The sequence below is a fragment of the Adiantum capillus-veneris genome, chromosome 4 (assembly GCF_014529385.1).
Source record: "Adiantum capillus-veneris isolate H3 chromosome 4, ASM1452938v2, whole genome shotgun sequence".
NCBI classification, from domain to species: domain Eukaryota; kingdom Viridiplantae; phylum Streptophyta; class Polypodiopsida; order Polypodiales; family Pteridaceae; genus Adiantum; species Adiantum capillus-veneris.
Window position 1 is genome coordinate 144,073,314 of NC_140934.1, and position 22,730 is coordinate 144,096,043.

Consider the following 22,730-nt stretch of genomic DNA (forward strand, 5'->3'; position numbering starts at 1 on the left):
AAGTCAAGGAAAATGGTCACTTAACAGGACATAAAAGTGTCCCATTACCAACCTAGTGTTAATTAAGTGTCTCTTTTAAGGTTTTTTGTATAAAATCTTACGCCTTTTCCAAAAACCATACTACTAAATTCCTTTTGAGGGACTCTTATACCATATGTAAGTCATTTAAAAAAATGCCAAACAAAGGATTAACCATATTTAGGAACATGATAAAGCATCCCAAAGCTGGTATGGTACAAAAGAACACGCTTACATTAGTAAAAATGCGGATTACACCTCAAAAACAAAATTGGACATGAAAAATATTATTGGCTCACCCTTACAACCAAATGAGTGACACACGATTGCTCTCATCCACTTCAAAAATCATATTCACAACAAAATAATTCAATCTTCTTGTCCCTATTCAGCAAAACAACAACTCTAAATGCGTGTGAAATACATGTGCAATGCACACATTGCAAATCTAACATATCAGGAAACAAAAATTCTTGAAACCAATATAATGAGAATATCCACTACGACATAAACATAAACACTTCATGAACTTGCCATAAATTCTGTGCAATCACCTTATCATTGCAACTTAAGCATCACCTCATAAACTTGCCATGGAGCTTCAAACTGTCACGGGACGATTGTAGGATCTCACAACTCTGTGTGCATGTATACCAACTTGCTGATAGACTACCATTGCATGGTACTTATACAAACATGGCTCCACACATTAAAAAAATTTGCACTTTGCACATCCATACATAGTCCTTGTTGGCTTTGATCCAACTACAATCTTTCCCTCATGCAAGAAATGCTTTCTTTCGTTAGCACATATAAAGAAAAACCTACTTGCATTTGAGCTCATCTTCATCAAAATGTGTCCATCCATAGCATCACTCACACACAAAACCTCCCTTCGGTGTTGAAATCCAAAGTGATTATCCACTAGTGCTCTTGCAATCTCACCATAAACCAAAAAACATTGGTATCTTTCTTACCATGCAAGCATTTCCATATAATATATGCATTCACAATATAGAATCTAGCATGCCCGAGGATAATGCATGCCACCATTTCTAGCCATGGATACTTGTCTCTAAGCTATATCCAGAACCCAACACCATATTATCAAAGACATCACAACCTGCTTTGCATTTATTATACATGATAACAATATGAGGGCATATAACGACAACTCTCCGGCCACTTCCAACCTGTCTTTGAACTTCATCACCACTCTTCATGTCATATACATTTGATGCAAAAGAAATAGCATTTTTGTCCATCCAGCTGCAACTCAAGAGTCATCTCCTTGTAATGCCACATGCCTTTCACTCGACTTAAGCCCCATCGTCTAGGGCTCAAAACAAAATTTTTTCCAAAAAAATTTACAAATTACCAACATATGAGAAGTTTTAGAGGTATATTATCTAAATTTGAATTTTTTTCACTAAATTACACTAAGATTTTCTATATTTTAAGGTTTTCTCATAATTTGTAGGTGAGATTACACTTGCCTTCAAGGTGCAAGTGTACATGATTGCATTTGGAGTGACACCATCTCTCTGAAGAGTCTCGACCCTCACCTTGTTGGACATATTGTGTAATCAATACACTCCATGAGACAACATTGCGAATAGGAAGCTTGTCAAAGACCCATTGCTATCTCCCTCTCCATGCTTGCTTGTGTAGCGGATGTTGGTTCTTTCTTGGTGTTACTTTGTGGAATGCATCTAGAGTGACACCCTCGCTAGGCATCCGTAGAAAACAACTCTGATCTTCTTGACCAAGTTGGGCATATCCCACAATCATTGCATTCCAAGAGCGAACTCTCGAAAGGAACCTCGTCAAGTATTTTTTGTGCTTTATGAAGTGCATGACCACATATATTTGGCATACATGTTTACCAAACCACTTGTGTAATGCCTCATGTCCTCAAGGTGCAAGTGTGCCAGGCTTCAAAGGTGAAAGGTTGCGGTCTTCACAATCGATTTTGTGCCCCCTCCCCCTCCCCCTCCCCCCCACCCCTCTCTCTTTTTCTCCTTCTCTCTCTACTTAGCTGCAATTTTGTCATGCTACACTGCATCACCTGAGCCTTTTAAGGTTGAAGTATACTAAACTTAGGTGTCTTGCGATCATAGAGATTCATGGAATATGTTTCAAAGCATATAATTAGTCGACTTAAGCCCCATCGTCCAGGGCTCAAAACAAACTTTTTTCCAAAAACTTTGCAAACCTATATATGAGAAATTTCAGAGGCAAATTATCTAAACTTGAAAATTTTCCACTAAATTACACTAATGTTTTCTATATTTTAAGGTTTTCTCAAAATTTATAGGTGAGATTACACTCGCCTTCAAGCTACGAGTGTAAGTGATTGCATTTGGAGAGACACCCTCTTTCTGAGCGTCCCGACCCTCACCCTGTTGGACATATTGTGTAATCAATACACTCCATGAGACAACATTGCAAACAGGAAGCTTGTCAAAGACCCATTGCACTCTTCCTCTCCATGCTTGCTTGTGTAGCGGATGTTGCTTCTTTCTTGGTGTTGCCTTGTTGGTTGCATCTGGAGACACCCTCGCTTGACATCCGTAGAAAACGGCCCTGATCTTCTTGACCAAGTTGGGCATACATATCCCAAAATCAATCCATTCCAAGAGACGACCTCTCGAACAAGAATTTTCTCAAGTACTTTTTGTGCTTTATGAAGTGCACCACATATATTTGGCTTCAAAGGCGAAAGGTTGCGGTCTTCACAATCGATTTTGTGCCCCCTCCCCCCCGCCCCTCTCTCTTTTTCTCCTTGTCTCTCTACTTAGCTGCAATTTTGTCATGCTACACTGCATCACCTGAGCCTACCACTCTACTTAAGGTTAAAGTATACTAAACTTAGATGTCTTGCGATCGTAAAGATTCATGGAATATGTTTCAAAGAATTACTTGAAAACTGAATAGGGAACTTCTCCCGGGGGGGAGGTGAGGTGACTTAGAAGAATGAGCGGAAGATGGAGTTGATGGAGAAGGTACCGATTCAAATTGTGAGAGTTGTTGAGCTTTGGCCAACAATGTTGTTGTGCACAAAAGGGAAAAGAAAAATGGAGATAAAGCGTGCGGACTCTAGGCCAAATCCATCATCGACTTTTACGACTTGCTAATTGGTAATGTAAAAATCAGAAAAATTCCGCCCGAGTATGTGCCAACGATTTTAAAAAAATCGTTAATAGCACCAATCTGGGGCAATGCCCTTTTAGGAGCAATCAAAACGGCAGCAGCAGCTCTTGCGATTCTGTGTGTGCATGGTCTGACGACTCTCTCTCTCTCTCTCTCTCTCTCTCTCTCTCTCTCTCTCTCACACACACACACACACACACACACACACACACACACACACACACATAACGTGGGTGGTTGCAGATGATTTCTCTCTCTCTCAACGTGGGTGGCTGCATGGCAATTGGGTGCGATGCTAGGGGCTGCTTCATAGTTTTTTTTAAAACTTTTTCAGTGCAGGTGGAACGCGCAAGCCCTTCGCCCGCTTGGCTTATAGCAGTGATTGCTGATGATGCCCACCCTCGTTCGAATGCTGCAATCATTTCCCTTTTGAAAAGGGACTTCAGACGAGATGGAGGTAAATACGGAGATGAGAATATTCCTGGCTATTGAATAAGATTAAGAACCTACCAATATCAGTGTTCCAAACATATAATATTCCTTTTCAGTTTTTATATTATTTTTCTCTATTTTGGGACTCCTTTTCCTCTTTCCTCAACTAGCCAAAAATGATTTACCATAATTTTTTTAAACATTAAATTATAGCAGGGCTGGCAGCGGCGTTGGTCGCACGTGCAATTGAAAAAATCAGTGTGGACTGGCAACGACGCCCGCAGTTTTGGGTTGTCGCCACTACGTCATGGCCTCGTCAGGAGCATGCAGCTATACATGCTTGATTGGGTGGGCATAGGCCGGTGTTGCACGCTGGGTACACCGCCATGCATGGCGCTTCTCCAGTGCCTAGTACATCGATGGGGCCAGGAGGCAGGTGGCTTCTTAGTGGCTAGTACATCAACGTAGCCATGAGGCAGGTGGTTTTGGGCTTGCAACAGTGACGGTGGCAACATACCTGTAGCAGTGACGGCAGTAGAGGCAAGTAGTGATGAGAGTAGTGACGGGCAACAGTGCATGGCTGGTACAGCGATGGCCAGAGGAAAGTGGAGTTGGATGGTACCTTCCATGGCCCCTTCCCACTGTCTGTGCTCTAGTTCTACACCTACACCCAGCTCTCACATAGCAGAAGCGCCTTGCCCTCAATTGCAAAGAAAAGAAGGAAGAGAGAGAGAGAGAGAGAGAGAGAGAGAAAACCTGGGGAGCTACAACGTAGATTGATCAGCTGGTTGCAAGGGAGAGAACCGTCGAGCAGCTACAACGACATTGTCGAGAGTACCTTCAAATAACAAAAATAACATTAGCCCTCTACGTACTGTAGCAAGAGAGCAAAATACCCAGCTTACCTTGCAACAACGTCGTAGGGTAGCAGCAATGACCCTTTTCACTTGTATAGCTTTTATAGCAACGCATAGCATGCAAGGTGACTTGAAGCGTTTTCTTGCAAGGTTGCCTCCTCAGCTCAGCTCTTCTTCTCTTGCATTGTTGGCTCCTCAGCTGGCCTCGCCTGAATATTAATTTGAGCCAGAATTTGCTTTTAAAGACAGGTGGCAGCCTGAAATTCAGGCTCGCGCACACACACACACATAGAGAAAGAGAGAGAGAGAGAGAGAGAGAGAGAAGGCAGCTGGCCAAGTTCCACGTGTTGCAATTTTCAGGTTTAGGCTTTGGGGAGGAGAGAGAGCGCACACAGAAAATAGTATTCAGTTATAAATTAGGCACCGAGGCGGGTCATTGTCCAGTACAGTGGAGCTTAAATCTCATTGAATGCACAACAGAGGAGGCAAATCTGGCAATGGAACCGCCGTGCCAGTGTCCAGACCCGCTCTCATTCTCTTTCTATCTCTGTTTCTCTCCCCTTGCGTATCGAGCTTGCAAGTTGCCATTGCTGCTTTTTGCGACGGCATCTATATACTGGTCATACACAATAGTACAACTTATCTCACCCTTTCTCCACACTTACATGCAACCATCAGTAGCCTGCCACATTTGCCTCGGCAAGGTCCTGTAACGATTCCAACCTGCCTCGGTTACAAATGACACTAACTTCTAATTCATACTCAACCTCAAGCTGCGTCCCTCTCTCTCTCTCTCCCCCCCCAAACAAAAAACGCCGCCGTTTTTTGACCTAGTAGACAACAATTCACTCTTTTGATCATAACTTCTTCATCTGAACTCCGATTTGGGTGATCTATAGCCTCAATCGAAGAGCAAAAATCCCTCTTCTACACATTGATGTAAATATAGAAATTTGCAGAGTTATGGAAAGCATTTCTGTAACAGCATTTCCGAAGGGAAAAGGTTTAAGAAAATTTACTCTCATCTCTTATTTTACATACAATGTCTTTCGGCACTCGCAAGGGTTCTTCTTCTTCAACAAGGTCCACAACCATTGTGGCCCAAATGATCCAAAATCTTCAAAGTGTGCAGATAGCAACACAACCATCCAACCAACGACATCGAAAACCATGATCATGGCATACTTGGTATCATTGCAAGAGACCGTAAACAAACAAGGTGAAGACTTACGAGCCCTTGCAATGGAGAATGGCACACTAAGCGTACGTGTGGTTGAGAATGAGAATCTCAAGAGGACACTTGAGATGCAAACAACATGTTTAATGCAACTTTAAGAGGAAGTCAAGGAATCTAAAAGCTCTCTTGTGGACTTGAATGCTTTGAAGGAGTGGATGAGCAAAGTAGAGCATGACCATGTATTGAAAGAGGAGAAATTGGACACCATGAGCCAGATGCATGCGACATGAAAAATGTATACAGAAATAAGTATTGGACTGATGTATGTGGTATCAATGTGGTTTCTAATTCTTCACTCATGCAAGATATGGTTCAACAAAGAATGTTGAGAATGTGGATGTGGAGGAGTTGAAGGAACGGGAGCCACGTTCCACGAACATTGTTATTCATGGAATTCCCGAGGAGAAGCTAGAGACACCTCCTTCTCTTGCCATTGTTATCGAAGATTTCTTCAAAACCCACTTTGGCATGTCCGGAGTTGTGATCTATGGATCACATAGAGTGGGGAAGCAAGGAGCTCCTCGCTCGGGAGAACGACCAATTGTATGCACCATGCCAAATGAGACCAAGTGAAAGATTATCCTTGATAATAGTTGGATCTATTTGAGGGATACAAAATGTTTTGTATGTGAACATCACACTCTTAAGCAACAAAATATGCATCACAAGACATATGAGGAAAAGAATAAGAAAAACAAGGAGATCTCTCATGAAGAAAATGTGCCCAAGGAGGAAGCAAGTCCCTCGAGCAAATAGGGATGCGTGACCTATGAGACCGAGTTACAATTGAAAATATGCTTTTAGAATTGTAATGAATACCCATGGAATGCGGGGTTGGTATTGATGAACTAACAAGCAAAGCCGATGTTGTACTTCTTGTTGAAACTTGGGATCATGATACACAAAGGATTAACAGCTTGGAGAATTATAATGTACATTCATTGATGTGGTCAAAGAATCTTAAGCAACGAAGAGGACAAGGAGTGGTAGCACGTATGGTTAAGAAATGATTGGAAGATTTTGTATCAATTGTGAAAGATGACAAGTACAAACATTATGTATGGATGAAAATTATGACACCAAAAAGAGCACCCATTTTTGTAGCCGGTTGCTACATTCCTCATCATGATTCTCCCTTTTATGCTTGCATGGATAGAGATTAGCCATTTTTTGCTTTAGAAGAAGACATTGCTTATTTCAAAGGTGAAGGTGATGTTATTGTATTTGGGGATATGAATACTCACACAAAAACATTACAACATGATACTCAACAATCTGATATGCCATGCATTTCAAGGGAGTTGGAGGAAGTTCACTTGTATGATCGTTCTTCAATGGATGATAAAGAGCCGGATCACTATGGAAATTTACTTTTACACATGTGTAATAGCACGGATATTCTCATTGCCAATGGTATATCTTTGTGGAGTGGAACCAATGGATTTACAAGTAGGAGACATAATGGGAACAGTGTGATTGACTATATGCTACTATCCGAAGCCATCATGTATCCTATAAAGAGTTTTATGTTTGGACAATGGACCCCAAAATCTGACCATCGCACCTTATGTATTGACCTTTCATGTGGGGAAGCAACTAAGCATGATAATCTCAGCCAAGGGAAAGAGAAATTATCACTATGTATGGATTTGAAACGGGTACCAATGTACATTGAAATGGTTGAGAAAAAATTATGGATGAAAAAGCTTCAATATGATGCACCATTTGAAACTAAATGGGAAGCTTTCAAGAAAGTTATTTGTTCTTGTGCCAAAGAATGCTTTTCTATCAGGCATCTCCATGGTATCAACAAAGATAGATCACCCAAAAGGTGGTTTGATAAAGAATGTTAAGATGCTCGAAAGTCCTTGATAAATCTTGATGCAACTATGGACAAAGAAAACTATCAAAGTCATTTGCATACATACAAGGCATTGATTCAAAAGAAGAGAAGAAGATGGAAAGTAAAGCAACAAATTTTTCAAATCCAAGAAAAGGCACATGCATGTGGAAGATTTTGGAGAAACAGCTTGAGGGGCAAGCGGGTTGAGAATTTTGGTAACTTGAGTCTTGTGGATATGTACACACATTGTATGCAATTATATGAGCAAGAAAATGCTGAAAAAATACCATTTTATGGTTCACTCCCATGTATGCCCTCTTTTTTTACTATTGAGGATGTATGCGATGGGCTTGAAAAGTTGGCCACTCACAAAGCGGGAGATCTTCAAGGTATCAAGCCGGAGATGATCAAATGGACGGGAGATTTTACCCATGAGTGGATGTGTGATATATTCAACCTTGCACTTCAACATGGTATGCCTTATGATTGGAGTATTAATTGGGTTAAGCCTTTGCATAAAGGAGGGGATGTAAAGAATGTAAACAACTACCAGACTATAATGATTGAGTCTCTTATGGCAAAGTTGTTTGGGGGCATAATGGAGATGAAATTGAGTGATTGGAATTTGGGCTGAAGATAATGACAAGAGTGCAAAGGAACAAACGGGTTTTCGTTGATGCCATAGCACCATTGATCATCTTGTCACTCTTCGTGTTCTCATGGAGGAAAGTCGATTGAAAGGCAAACGATTGTATTGTTGTTTTGTGGACTTTAAGAAAGCCTTTGATATGATTCCACGTAACAATTTGGGGAGAAGGATGTAAGAACTCCAAGTGCCAAGTGAGTTTATGCTTGCGGTTTCTCGAATCTATGCGAAGGTGATTTGTCAATTACGCATGGGAAGAGAAATTTCATAAATCTTTCTAAGCACTATTGGGGTTAAACAAGGATGTCCATTGTCACCAACTCTCTTTGGTCTATGCATCGATCAATTGGAACAAATGGTACTTGACTTTATGCAAGAAGAAGGCATTGAAGAGGTCACTATTTGCAATGTGGTAATCATGATTTTGTTGTATGCGGATGATGTAGTGCTTCTAGCACACACTTTAGAAGATGCGCAAAAGCTTATGGTTGTCCTTGAGAACTTTTGCTTGCATAGTGGGATGATTGTGAATGAATCCAAAACAAAGGTTATGCTTGTGAAAACCAACCATAAGGAGAAGTCATGCTTTGTGTACAACAACGAAACACTTGAGGTTGTTGAGAGCTTTAAGTACCTTGGCCTTGAGGTTCCGCCCAATCACAAGTGGCATGAATGTGCTATGCATTGTTTGGAAGCTGGAAAGAGAGCATATTATGCATTTAAGAACATGTGTAATGCGGGAAACATCAAGTGTTGGGTTCTCAAGATATATCTTTTTGATGCATTGGTGACACATGCTCTTCTATATGGAGTTGAAGTGTGGGGCAAGAGCATCTCAAACTCTACTTGGAAAGAGTTTGAGAATGTCCAAAAGCGTTTTCTTACAAACTTTCTCTAAGTGAAGACACAAACACCATATATGCTCCTACTTCTTGAGTCGGGATGTCTTCCAATTGAGGTTATGGGCATGGAAAGGGTTGTGGAGTACATGATAAATATGCGTCAAAACCCCTCACATCGACTTCCTACAATTGCATGGGAAGCAAGAAAAGAAGTTCAAAAGATGCATAAAAGCAAGATCTTGAGCATGGGATGGATGCAAGATGTAAAGAAGTGGGTTGGAAAATGGGATGCATTACACTTGCTACATGATGCTTCAATTGACTCCCAAGTGAATGAAGCTTTTCTACAATGCTAGTGTATTATGGCTTGGGAGAAATCCGGTGGGTCTTGCTTCATACATTACACCACCCATATTGCCCCCAACTACAAAACCATGTTCTTTGCTGAAAGAGGAAACCATACTCACACTTAGATGCTTGAGACTATCCCCTTGTCGACGATACGCGCTATCGCAGCCATTCGGCTTAGCTCCCATTTCCTTCGATGCCAGATAGGGCATTGGGGCAATGGAGAAGAGTAAAATCAACTGTGCACATTATGCTCACTGTAAGTTCGAGAGTCTGAGTACCAGACACTACTAGAGTGCTCAGATTTTGGTCACATCCGAACTTGCTTCTCTCACATTTTCAGCCATAACTTAGACCTACACACTTTCCTCTCCCAGCCAAAGTGTGGAATCTCCATTGCGACTTTCATCACCACAATTTTGGAGCATCGAGAGTCACTCATCAGCCATACACATACTACATCACATGTAACTTTGGTCCCATAGTTCATATTTGACCTCTGAGTTAGATAATAAAATCTATCTATTATCTGTGTGTGTGTGTGTGTGCGCGCGCACGCAAACTTTACCCGTGACGTATCTAGGTCACACACAGAGAGACACACACAAGATTCGTGCCCGTTGCTGGAAGTGGCACATGCAGAGCTCCGGAGTCTGAGAGCACTTGGTGGGTATTTTCCTCTACCCATGTTGGGCCTTGTTGCCTCCACCCATGTTGGGCCCTGTTGCCTCCGTGTGTTGTAGCACCCTGAATAGGTTGACAATGCTCTATCTCTGCTCAGCCTGTTTCTTGCAACGTGCTCCAGTTCTTCAACCCCCAAGCTATCAAAAATGTGCTACAAGGGCGTTGTCTTTCCTCGCCCTCGACCAGTGCACATAAATAGATAGATAGATAGATAGATAGATAGATAGATAGATAGAGAGAGAGAGAGAGAGAGAGAGAGAGAGAGAGAGAGAGAGAGAGAGAGAGAGAGAGAGAGAGAGAGAGAGAGAGAGAGAGAGAGAGAGAGAGAGAGATCCCTGCTAGGATCTTGAGGCTGAGCCAGTCGCAAATCGAGAAGAAGAAGAAGAGAATTTTAACGTTGTAGGAAACCAATATAAGATGAGAGAGAGAGAGAGAGAGAGAGAGAGAGAGAGAGAGAGAGAGAGAGAGAGAGAGAGAGAGAGAGAGAGAGAGAGAGAGAGAGAGAGAGAGAGAGAGAGAGCACTTACTATGCTCGATTCTTAAGTGTTTCACCTTGCAGGTGGGTTTTTTCTTGTTTTTGGTGTTTAATACCAATTGAAGAGCAGTCCTGCAAGAGCTTTATGAGAATGATGCAGCTTTCTCACTTTCAATTGAACAGGGTCTCTCTCTCTCTCTCTCTCTCTCTCTCTCTCTCTCTCTCTCTCTCTCTCTCTCTCTCTCTCTCTCTCTCTCTCTCTCAGTTTCTCTAAGTTTTTCTCTCTGAGCATTATATTGATAGTAAATTAAATATGGCTATTCTTTTACCAACAAACTTGATGCCGCTTTGAAGGAGCCAATTGGATCATGTCACATGATCTATTATGAGCATCAATCCAAAGTTTACATCGTCCATGTTGTACCCATTTGAATTTGCAAGGGTTCGCACCTCGTATAGATGAAGCGTTCATGAAAGATGTGAAACGCTTCATTGCAAATGAAGTTTGGACGTGCCTTGCCCCATTAGTTTTATTTTTAAGTAATTGTGCTTGAGGGCGATTGTATATTTTTTAAGTTGATATAGTTTCAAAAAAAAGTAATTGTGTTCTATGCAAATGTGAAGCTATACTATATATAAAGCGAGGAGAAATTCCAATCCTCATTCCAACCATGCTGCAGAAGGAGCTTCCTTTGACGGTTATCATTGCAACCCCAATGACATGGTGATTTCACACACACACACACACACACACACACACACACACACACACACACACACACACACACACACACACACACACACACACACACACACACACACACACACACACACACACACACACACACAAAGAGAGAGAGAGAGAGAGAGAGAGAGAGAGAGAGAGAGAGAGAGAGAGAGAGAGAGAGAGAGAGAGAGAGAGAGAGAGAGAGAGAGAGAGAGAGAGAGAGAGAGATGTTGAAATTAGGGTTGCAGAGAAACACACACAGCTTGGAGAAGACGAAGGAAGCTCAAGGCACACAATAGAGAGTGTGTTACTTAGTGTGCAATGGAAAGATCGATAGCCCTAGAATGATGGGCGTATATACAATGCACGGGGGAAAAAACCTCCTAAAAAGGGAAAAAATGCTACGGCGGTCCTAGTGTGTTCACACACATCACTACCACATGTATATGGTAACAAATCCCCCCTGGAGTGATGCGGTGAACGAGAGCTGGCACATGAGTAAAGGGAAGTGCCATGCCCTGAGGACAGGATCAGTCCACAAAGGGGAGTAAGCCCAAAGATTTGCGGAAAGATTCAAGCTTCTCACGAGACAATGCCTTTGTGAAAAGATCTGCAAGGTTGTCCTGTGTTGGCACATAAGCCAAGCTGATCTCTCCTGCTGAGAGCCTCTCCCTGACATAGTGGTAATGCACCTCAATGTGCTTTGTGCGAGCATGAAAAACTGGGTTTCTCGCAACTGCCAATGCGCTCTGACTGTTAGTGTAGATAGTGTTGGCAGTGTCTTGTCCAACACCCAAATCAGCCATAAGGCGTCTGAGCCATACACACTCAACCATAGCTGTGAAGACTGCCCTGTACTCAGCCTCACAACCGGAAGTGGCCACAGTAGGTTGCTTCTTGCTCAACCATGATATACATGAATTGCCAAGCATGAAACAAAAACCGCTTGTGGACACTCTCGTGTCAAAACAACCAGCCCAATCTGAGTCCAAAAAAGCATGTAAGTCTGGCAGCAATGATCCCCCCTTGGGAAAAAATAAGCCAAGATGTAAAGTGCCACTAAGGTAGCGGAAAATCCTCTTGACAGCCTGCCAATGCTTAGACCTTGGGCTATGGATAAATCTGCTGACCTGTGAGACTGCAAACTGAATATCCGGCCTTGTGTTGCATACATAAATGAGGCAGCCAACAGTAGTTTGGTAAAGAGTGACATCAGCAGGATCGCCAGCATCATGTAGACTCAACTTCAAACTTGTTTCCATGGGAGTGACAATAGGTTTGCAATCCTCAAGTCCAAACTTACATAGCAATGTCTCTATGTAACTTTTCTGACACAAGGCAATTCCACCATCACACTGCTTAAACTGTATAACCAAGTAATGATGCAACAGCCCCAAATCTTTCATCTTGAAAGTAGCATTCAAATCAGCCTTAAATTTAGCAATATGTCTCTCATTTGGTCCAGTGATCAACAAATCATCGACATAAAGAACCACAATGAGAAATACATCATCCTCACGCTTTACATACAATGTGCTTTCTGTTGGACTGTTATGAAAGCCTCGTTTAACCAATTGAGTGTCATCTTTCTCATACCAAGCACGAGGAGATTGCTTCAACCCATACAAAGCCTTCTTACATTTGCACACTTTGTCCTCTTGTCCTTTTATGACAAAACCGCGAGGCTGCGTTACATAAACTTCCTCAAATATGTCACCATTCAAGAAAGCAGTAACAATGTCTGATTGATGTACATCCCAACCAAAATGAGCTGCCAATGCACAGTAGTCATACGACAAGTGGGAGAAAAAGTCTCTTCATAATCTATGCCTTTTTGCTGTGCATAACCCTTTGCAACAAGTCGAGCCTTATGGCGATCGATCTCACCATCCGGCTTGCGTTTCAACTTGTAAACCCACTTCGTACCAATGGCCTTTTTGCCAGGAGGCAAATCACATAAAGTCCATGTGTCATTTTCTATAAGTGCATCATATTCTGATTGCATGGCAGCCATCCAATTTTTTGAATTCTGTGCTTCATCAAAAGACAGAGGCTCCTCAACATCATGTAAACTAGACACAGCCAAAGCATAACAATCTGATGCATAAGATGCATGGCGAGAGCCTGAACGAGTACGATTAGACAAAGGTGCATCCAATTTACTTTCATGCAAAGTGTGCACCATTCATTTTGACATACCTCTAGCCTGCTCATTTTCAGCCCTTTCCTCATCAAGTACATCATGTACATCTGCATCAGTAATAGGTTGATCTAAAACATTTTCAGAAACCCCCATAGGCTGTACATTTGCCTCATTGGAACTTAAATACGTATGTCCACCACTGAAAAGAGGCAACAAAGTGTCATAAATGTCGTGTGAGCTTACATTACTGTCTCTAGTACATGACAACAAGGGCTGAAAAGAATCTTCCACAAACCTGTAAGCTCACAACCTGTTTGCGGATGATACAACTTGTAACCTTTGCTTTCAGCACTATAACCAACAAAAATACATTTGACAGCCTTATCATCCAATTTTATGCGCTGCACTTGTGGCACCAAAGCATATGCCAAACAACCAAAAACACACATGTGCTCAATAGAAGGCTTTTTATCATGCCATGCTTCATATGGAGTAATAGACTGCAAAGCTTTCGTAGGACACCTATTAAGTACATAAGTGGCACACATGATGGCCTCAAGCCAAAACGAATGCGGTAAAGCTTGACTTTTGACCATACATCGTGCCATTTCCGTCAGTGACCTGTTTTTCCTATCAACAACACCATTTTGCTGAGGTGTATAAGGCACTGTACATTGGTGTTTTATCCCATGACTAGCCAGAAATGCATTAAATTCATGAGACATATACTCCCCCCCTCGATCGGAACGGAGGGTGCCCATAGTACATTTCGAGACATTTTCAGCCATAGCCAGAAATTGTTTGAAGCACATAAAAACTTCGGACTTCGCTTTAAGCGGAAATACCCATGCATGCCTAGAGTAGTCATCAATGAAAGTCACGAAGTACAGGTAATTGCCCAAGGATGGAGTTTGCATGGGCCCACAAACATCACTATGCACAAGCTGCACCCTGCATGTGGCCCGAACTGAACCATCCTTTGGAAACTTAGAACGCTGCATCTTACCTAAAATATAGCGTTCACAAACATGTTTGACATGTGCTTCAAGAGGGGGCAAAGAAGCAACCATATCAGATTTCTGTAAACGCAGAAAACTGGCAAAATTCAGATGACCAAAACGTGCATGCCAAAGTTTTTCATCTGAAATAGCCATTGAATCTGCAACAGCATTTGCAAAATTTTGTCCACACTTGTTATACAAAGTGAGCTTATTTATACAACCCACGGCACAAAAGCCCAGATGCAACAATTTCATCACCAAAACTGAGATCATGAACTGTGCATCTGTCATCCACAAATTTGACTACAAGTCCAAGTCTAGCAAGTGCAGATACAGACAAGAGATTCTTCTTGATCCCAGGTACATAAAGTGCATCAACAAGTGTGAAGGAACTGCCATTAGCAGTAGTGAGCACAATCTTTCCAACTCCCTGAACTGGATAAGAGGCGTTGTTGGCACAAGTGACTGAATTCCCATGAGGGACTGACTCGAGAGAGGTAAACAATTCACGATGTGAGGTAATGTGCTTTGTAGCACCACTGTCGAAATACCACACATGTGAATCTGTAGCAACTAACAAGCATGCATCATGGACAACAGGATTGTAAGTGCACTCTGCGCTAAAAGCCCATTCTGCATCAACATCAGCAACACAGTCTCCTTTCACAGAAGACTCAACAATGGATGCATTTGTAGTGGAGCCAGCATTTGCAGTGGAACCACCCTCTTTCTTCTTAGCCTCTTTGGCCTTCAACTTAGGACATGACTTGATCAAGTGATCATTAGCTTTACAATAATGGCAACGCATCTTCTCTTTGCCCTTATCACCAGAATCGCTAGACGAAGTGCTGCCAGCAAAAGCATTAGGAACAGAATTTTTGCCACTCGCAGTAGAACCATAAGAAGTGGCTACATTACTGTTACCACCCTTTCTTTGAGAAACAATAAAAGCCTGTTCAACTGCACGCTGCCTAGTCCTATTTTTTCTAGAAAGTGACTCTTGCAACAACAATGTGCATAATGCATCAAACTTGACAACTTCAGGATTTCCTTGGGTCATCAGTCTCCAAGTAATAGCAAAAGTCTGGTAGGAATCTGGTAAGGCATCAAGAACAGTCTGCACAAGGGAACTGTCTGAAATGACTTCACTTGCAGAAATAAGTTGCTCTTTGATATCCTTGAAACTAGAAAGGAAAGTGTCCATATCATCTTCCTCATGCATAATCTTCGACTCCAGCTCTTTACACAGCAATGCAATTTTAGGCTCATTGTGGCTTTCATAAAGACCTGCTAGAATATCCCAAGCCTGTTTTGCAGATTTTGCTGAACGGATGTGAGGAACAATGGTGCGCTTCACAGACAACGCAATCAACGCATGAGCCTGCGTATCCTTAACATCCCAACGAGCTTGTTCTGCCGTAGGCAAAACAACTCTAATAGCTGCAGTCCTTGCAGCAAGACCTGGAACATCCTCAACATCGCCTACATCCTCAGAACCAAGACGTACATCAATGCCCTGCACAATGTTCCAGACACCCTTTGACACAAGAACATGTTGCATCATATAAGACCACATAGGGTAGTTGTCCCCATCCAACCTGTCCTCGGCAGCAAACATCTTGAACACATCTGTGTTGTTGTTGTCAGTCATGGTAAAGGCTGCACCTAATGTGAAAACTGCTCGAAAATAGGAGAAACGGAGCGAGAACAACCTGTGCTATATAGCACAAACCGTAGAAGACTAGAAGGCACCTGTTATGCAGAAAATGGCACTGACAGAAATTCTGCACAAAATGACGAAATAGCCTGTGCAGAATTGCTTGTAGTGGAAACGGAGGCCGAAATGAGCCCAAATCAAAATTCTGAGCAGACCAAGCTCGTCGAGCTTACCCAAAATACTTGTCGACATACGAACGCTCGCCAAAGCTCACTGAAATCGGAGAAAGTGAGCAGGCGTGTGCTGGAGCAGCTGGCGACTAAACTCGGGAGGACGTGACCTGCTCTGATACCAATTGTTGGAATTAGGGTTGTAGAGAAACACACACAGCTTGGAGAAGATGAAGGAAGCGCAAGGCACACAATAGAGAGTGTGTTACTTAGTGTGTATTGGAAAGATCGATAGCCCTAGAATGATGGGCGTATATACAATGCACTGGGGAAAAAACCTCCTAAAGAGGGAAAAAATGCCACGGCGGTCCTAGTGTGTTCACACACATCACTACCACATGTATATGGTAACAAGAGAGACAGAGAGAGAGAGGCCGTCGAATGTTATCCTTTCCCTATCCCCATGCTATATAAGCACCTCTTGCACTTTGTAGTTTTTCCTTCCATAGCGGAATGTCTACCTTTGAACTCAACCTCTCCAACAGCCTCAAGTCCTGGAGCTCCATGTGCCATTGTTGCCTTGGCAAGGTCCTGTAATTGGTTGCTTTGCCATATCTCAATCATGTGGATAAGGCAATCACTCAAAGATGAGGTGAAGATAAGGCTCACCTCTCAAGCCATGTGTTGTTCATATGGATGCAAATCTCTTATCCTTCACCTCTGCTATCAAACCAAAAGGTTTTTCTATAAGATGCTCCCTGCTTAGACCTTTGCAAGAATCAATTCATCTCTCCTTCTTAGGCCTTGCTGTCATGTCCAAGAAATCTCTTCATACAATACTGTATCAGTGTATTGGGCTTGAATGTACGATGTGAGTCTTTGGAGGTATTGTATGCGTGTTGTATTTGGAAAAGGCTACAAAGATTCTATGGTCGCATCTTGCAGGCAACTACTTGCATCGCATTTAGGGAGATAAGGGCATGAAAAGAAGACTCCATTGAAGACTTCTAAGCTAGGATGTGGTTTCTTGGACTATAGTAGAGATAAAAAATGAGAGATGAATGTATGTATCACTATGTATGTATGTATGCTTTTTCATCTTCAACTTTATAAGAAAGGTGAATTGAAAGTTATTGAGGTGGGATTACTCTAAGCCTATGGCAAGAGAGAGAGAGAGAGAGAGAGAGAGAGAGAGAGAGAGAGAGAGAACTTTTCTTGATATGCTTTTATGAAATTTATCAAGAGTGATGGGTTTGAGGGTAAGAGGGGCCATGTCGCAGCCGTCGAAGGCGGCACCGTTTTACTAGTATGGTTGATAAGTGACCACTCAGTAGCAAAGTGAAGGCTCACATTAAACAATGTTCAAAGAACAAGGTTAAGACTTCACGATGGCCTCAAGAAGGCAACATTTTATCTGTAATAAAGTGAGTGATTATTACAACACATTTGACATGTTAATGGATCAGGTCTCTATTCGGGAAAAATGTGTCTCAGTTTAATATCATGCTATTTTCAATTTCAAAAATGTCGATTGAGAGAAAGTGAAAAAGGAGAAATTCTGTCCAAAAAAAAAGAAAGTGTAAAAACCTAAAAAATAAATTTATTTTTTAAACATTTCCTCTTAACAAATTTAAAAAAAGAATTTTGTATATTTAGAAAATTGATTTTTTCCAAACACTTTAATGGAGGGGGAGGGAGAGAGGGAGAGAGAGAGAGAGAGAGAGAGACAAGTGAACGTGCGCACACACATACACACATTTTTTTAATAAAAATGTTCAAATAAGTATAGTAGAGTTTGAAATGTCACCAATTATAGTTAATGTGATGGTAACCTTTGGATGGTGAGAGGTGCAAAGAAGAATTACAAGTTTTCTCTACCACTCCCCTTCGGTGTATTTTTTACAAGCTCGATTAATTTAACCTCATTCCCACATGAAAATAACATTTACAAATTAAAAACAAGGTAAAAGTTCACTATGGCCTACATTAGCTATTGAGAAGTCTTTAATATTTATAAGAGAATTCTTTTGAGAGAGAAATTGAGAAAGAGACAATAGCTTTTTAAAACATTTTTTGTCACACTAAAGTATTATTGGCCTGCGAAAGGCCATAGGGTTTTAGGTGCAAACTTGTTGCAAACCTCACGCCGTTTGTTGTTGTTGTTGGATGGCTGCCACGTGTCATTAGGTTTTCTAAAGGTTCATTTGGCACAATTTGCAACCCCTTTTCGTGTTGCTCTTGGCGGGTCTCGTCCCTTTATGCCCTGCTCCTACCAAAGAAGGTGGCATGTGCAACGGGTGCCGTCCTTTCAAGAAGATGGCGCACAACAAGTATGCTCTTTTCGTGCTGCTCCTGCCAGAGGACATGGTGCAATGGTGCAGGTGTTCGATACAGCAGTGGTGCTTGTTTAATGCCGAAGGCGGGCGCTATCTGGATGCTTTTCAAGATACTTGAACCGTATGCTTTTAGGGGCGACTGCATTCAATGGCGTCCTTGTGTAGCCTCAGGTGGTGAGCGCTGTTTGTCTTCATTCTCTATGCTTGAGAGCATGTGTTGGAATGCAATGCTTAGAATAGAACAATCCACGTGCTCATTGTAGCTTGTATAAAAGGCCAGAAAAATGCAGTGTAATAACAAGCCCTTGTCTCAGCTGGTTGTCATTATGCTGTGTCGTGCTTTTGTAGATGTAGTAGCAAGTCTCAAGTTTTTTTTACTGTTTGAGCTTTTGAGCTATCTATCTAGTGGAAGATTCTCTCTCTGTCCTGCTTTTGTAAATATGCCAGCAAGTCTTTTGTAGATGTAGCTGCAAGTCTCAAGATCTTTTTACTGTTTCAGCTTTTGACCTATCTACCTAGTGGAAGATTCTCTCTTTGTCCTGCTTTTGTAAACATGCCAACAAGACGCAATCTTTGTTTTGATGTTTAAGCTTTGAGCTATCACTATTTGGTGGAAGATTCTCTCTTTGCTATCCAATTTCTATGTCCTGATATGCTGCAATTCCAAATTTAAATTGACTCGAGTCACCATATGCAAACGAATGTTTTCTTCTACCAAATGCTGTTGAAGAAGTTGTTGTCGCTTGTGACGAGTTGAAATTTGCTGAGCATTTGTTGTGGATTAGTTTGAGGGTTTGTGTGTTGTGCCTTAAAGTATCTCGATCCTCTATTATCATGGCATCTGATCGTGGCATTGCCGTTGGTGGTGAAGGGAGTGCAAGCAATGCCTCGCCCAGCGATGGTGAGAGCATGGACTTCTCTGGAGGTTTGTTTCTTTTCCTCGTCGACGGTTTCTTGTATGCTTATGTATGGCGATAATTGATTTACTTGCACTATGCTGGTGTTGGTTTTGATTGTCGGTCCTGGTTTCTTCTTGCTTGTGAGCGACGCACTCAAAAACGTTTCTTGCGCTGGCGTTCTTTTCCCGCTCCTGGCGCTTGGTTTCTGTTCTGCTTGCAAGTGATGTACTCGAGACGGTTGCGGTGACATCATTTCATTCCCTGCTTTTTTGAGGTGGTCCTGCCTACCATGGGCTAGTGTTGCTCCATTTGCTTTTGTTGCATTAGGAGCACCGCTGATTGAGAAGACTGTTTTCTCCCTTGGCGGATAGGTTTGGCATGTGTTGACGTTGTTTTTGAGCTTAAATTTGTGTTCGGTCATTGCCTCGTCGATGGTGTCTTCCAATGCTTAGCTGTGGTGATAATTGAGTTACTTGCTCTATGCTAGTGTTGTTTTTTTATTCCTGGTCCTGCTTTCTTTCGGCTTGTGTGCGATGCACTCGAGAACAGTCTTATGCTAGTATTGTCATCCTGGCTCCTGCTCTGCTGGTTTTTCCCCTACTGCAGGTGATGCAATCGAGATGTTGGCAGTGACATCGTTCGCTGTTTTTTGTGAGGTGGTCCTGCTGCCCCTTGCTGTATTCACGAAGTAGCTCCTGTGCCACAACCCCAATACGGGCACTATTGAAAACAGGGGACAGCCCCTTGCTGCCCCTCTGACCTGCTGCAAGTGTAAGGCATGCAGCCTCCTGTCTGGACTAATCACTGGCAGCACAGCCACCTGCTGTGCGCTCGATAAACAGCCCCGCAAGGCAGCCTGTCTCTGAAGCAAACCGAGCCCCTCTGTTGGGTCAACTGGCGACCAGCACAGCACCCTACTGTGCTTGACTGAACGGCTCCCTTGGGCGAGTGTATTCCCAGGCGAGCGCACCCACGACGCCCCGCTCAAAACCTACGTTTTTTGAGTTCTCTGTGTGACTAGCCCACTGCTGGAGCGTTGAACCCGAAGGTTTGATAATTATGCATTATGCATGTCCGTAGGAGATAATCCCTTGGGCTTTCGGAATGTGCTTTCACATTTGGCCTCACGACCTACCACTATTAATACACCAAGGGGACTCGTGCCCACGTAGCATCCCCTCTTGGGTTCTCGTTATGCCTTTCCCTAGGAGAGCCTTCCCACAACGAAGGCCTCTCATCGGTTTGGAGCCCTCGAGGCCTCGGAGCATGAAGGAGAGCTAGTCTCGAGAGGCGGAGAAGAGGTGGAGGGTCCCGAAATGTTCTACAAAAAAGGGACCCGTAACACTCACCCCTCCCCCAAAAAAGCTCGATGTCCTCATCGAGTGCACGTACATTATCCTCAAAGCAATAATCCCCCTCCTCCGGGCGTGGTTTATCTTGTTGAACACCGTGTGCATGTACATATCTAGTTTCCTCTACTGCCACAATTTTATTCCAAGCAATCAACCAAAAAAAGTCGTTACATTGCCAACCCCGCATCTTCGATTCGCATGTCGACGATCTACCTTGATGGCTCCAGCCAGCGTATAATTTATTTGTTGTCTCGTTACCCTGAGTCCAGTGACTCCATCTCAGCCAATGCCGTCCCATAATCAGAAGCATGTGTGTATTCATTCTCCCAGCATACCTCTTATCATCCTTGATCTTGCATTTTACCATCGTGGCTCGACTCCCAGCCATTAGCCAATTGATACAGCTCGGGTGAGGCGCGGGCTGGTGCTCACCGGTGGAGCCCGTGCACCCGTGAAACGAATCGTGTCTTACATCAGCCCTGTCTTCATCGTGTGCTCGTGTCACATTTCTTACCTCCGTGCCTTGCTCGTGACTACCCAACCCTTCAAGCATCATCCATACCAAAAATGTTAGCACCATCGGAGTGCCCAATCTACATAATTGGGGGCCCCATGCCCTGTTTTGCAGTTTCCGAAGTCGGTCACCCGAGTGGTTCATGCGTATTCCTGCACCAGACAGCCTACTTGCTGTCCTCTGTTTAGTCTTGTTTTGGTCCAGCATAACCTGTTGATATGTATCAGTCCATGTGAGCAATCGTTGGCCCATCGGTTCAAATTCATTTTTCTCATTTCCTGTTCAACCAGCATGTTTTTCTCGAGGGGAATTCCATCAGCCATCTGTGGCCCGCATTCGAACAAGCCTATGCTGATCCATTAAGTGCAATTCTTGTCCTTGTACATCCCATCTATCAAGGCCCGAAAACGACCCTAATCCTCCTGGCTTAGCCTTGCATCGGCCAAGCGCATTCCGTTGTGCTGTGTTCGGTCATATCATAACCAACACATCACAACATTGGCTACCTTCTCCCGAGTCCCATACGACATTCTTCCCACATTTTGTCTCTCCACCTAAGTGGTCCTCGCCATGGAGCCCCAGCCATAAAGCATCAAACACCTACTTTCACCTACTTGAAAGACCTCGCAAAGCCGCCCGCTCGGAGGGCCACCATTGGTCATTGCCACAACTTGGCTCAGGGTTCTCTAAAAGAAACCAGTCATCTCGCATGTCTTCACCGTCAGTAGGCCCTGCTCAATCACATCGAGTACCCCGCTAGGGGGCTCCTTATCCACAAACCCAAGTAGCCCCGATCGCCATCCATGACTTTGATGGCTGCCCCGTTCAACATTGCTCCCCGTGAGCATAAGGTCCCAATACCACAACACGAGCATCACAACAAATCTGGGCTCCATCTCCCAAGACCCCCAATTACTGTCATGTTTGAAACCAAACTCGGCCCATACCATGTTACCTCCCAGCATTTTGCTTGGCTTTCCAGCCCACGTTCCACTTGTCCGTGCCATCTTGACCATCGAGGAGATCGTCCATTGTATTGCAGGACTTCTCGGGTAAAGGGACAGCCAGCCCTTTCGTTGCATCATATCTGGCTTGTCAAGCCAGGCCAAGGGGCTCAAGGTCCTGAAAAAAAATTCAGTCCAAACTTTGCTCCATGGTTTCCATTCAATGGACAGTTCTCCCGTGTATCGAGTGAGTACAATGATTACGACTAGGGCACTAGTTCCTACTGACCACCGCTCACCTGCCCAAACCATCCGGATAACATACTTGGCTATCCGTTGATTCGCGGGACACCTCCGTCAAGGGGAGTTTGAACCCTCCAGCCGCACCACATCTGATCTGTCAAACCAGGTCTGAAAACCCCAGCTCTTAATGACCAAGATTTGTGAATACT

The 22,730-nt window shown here is 43.1% G+C and overlaps 1 pseudogene; it reads right to left on the minus strand.

The window, feature by feature from the left end:
- Window positions 1–21,649: 21,649 nt before the first annotated feature.
- Window positions 21,650–22,230, minus strand: LOC147460100 (uncharacterized; annotated as a pseudogene).
- Window positions 22,231–22,730: the final 500 nt, after the last annotated feature.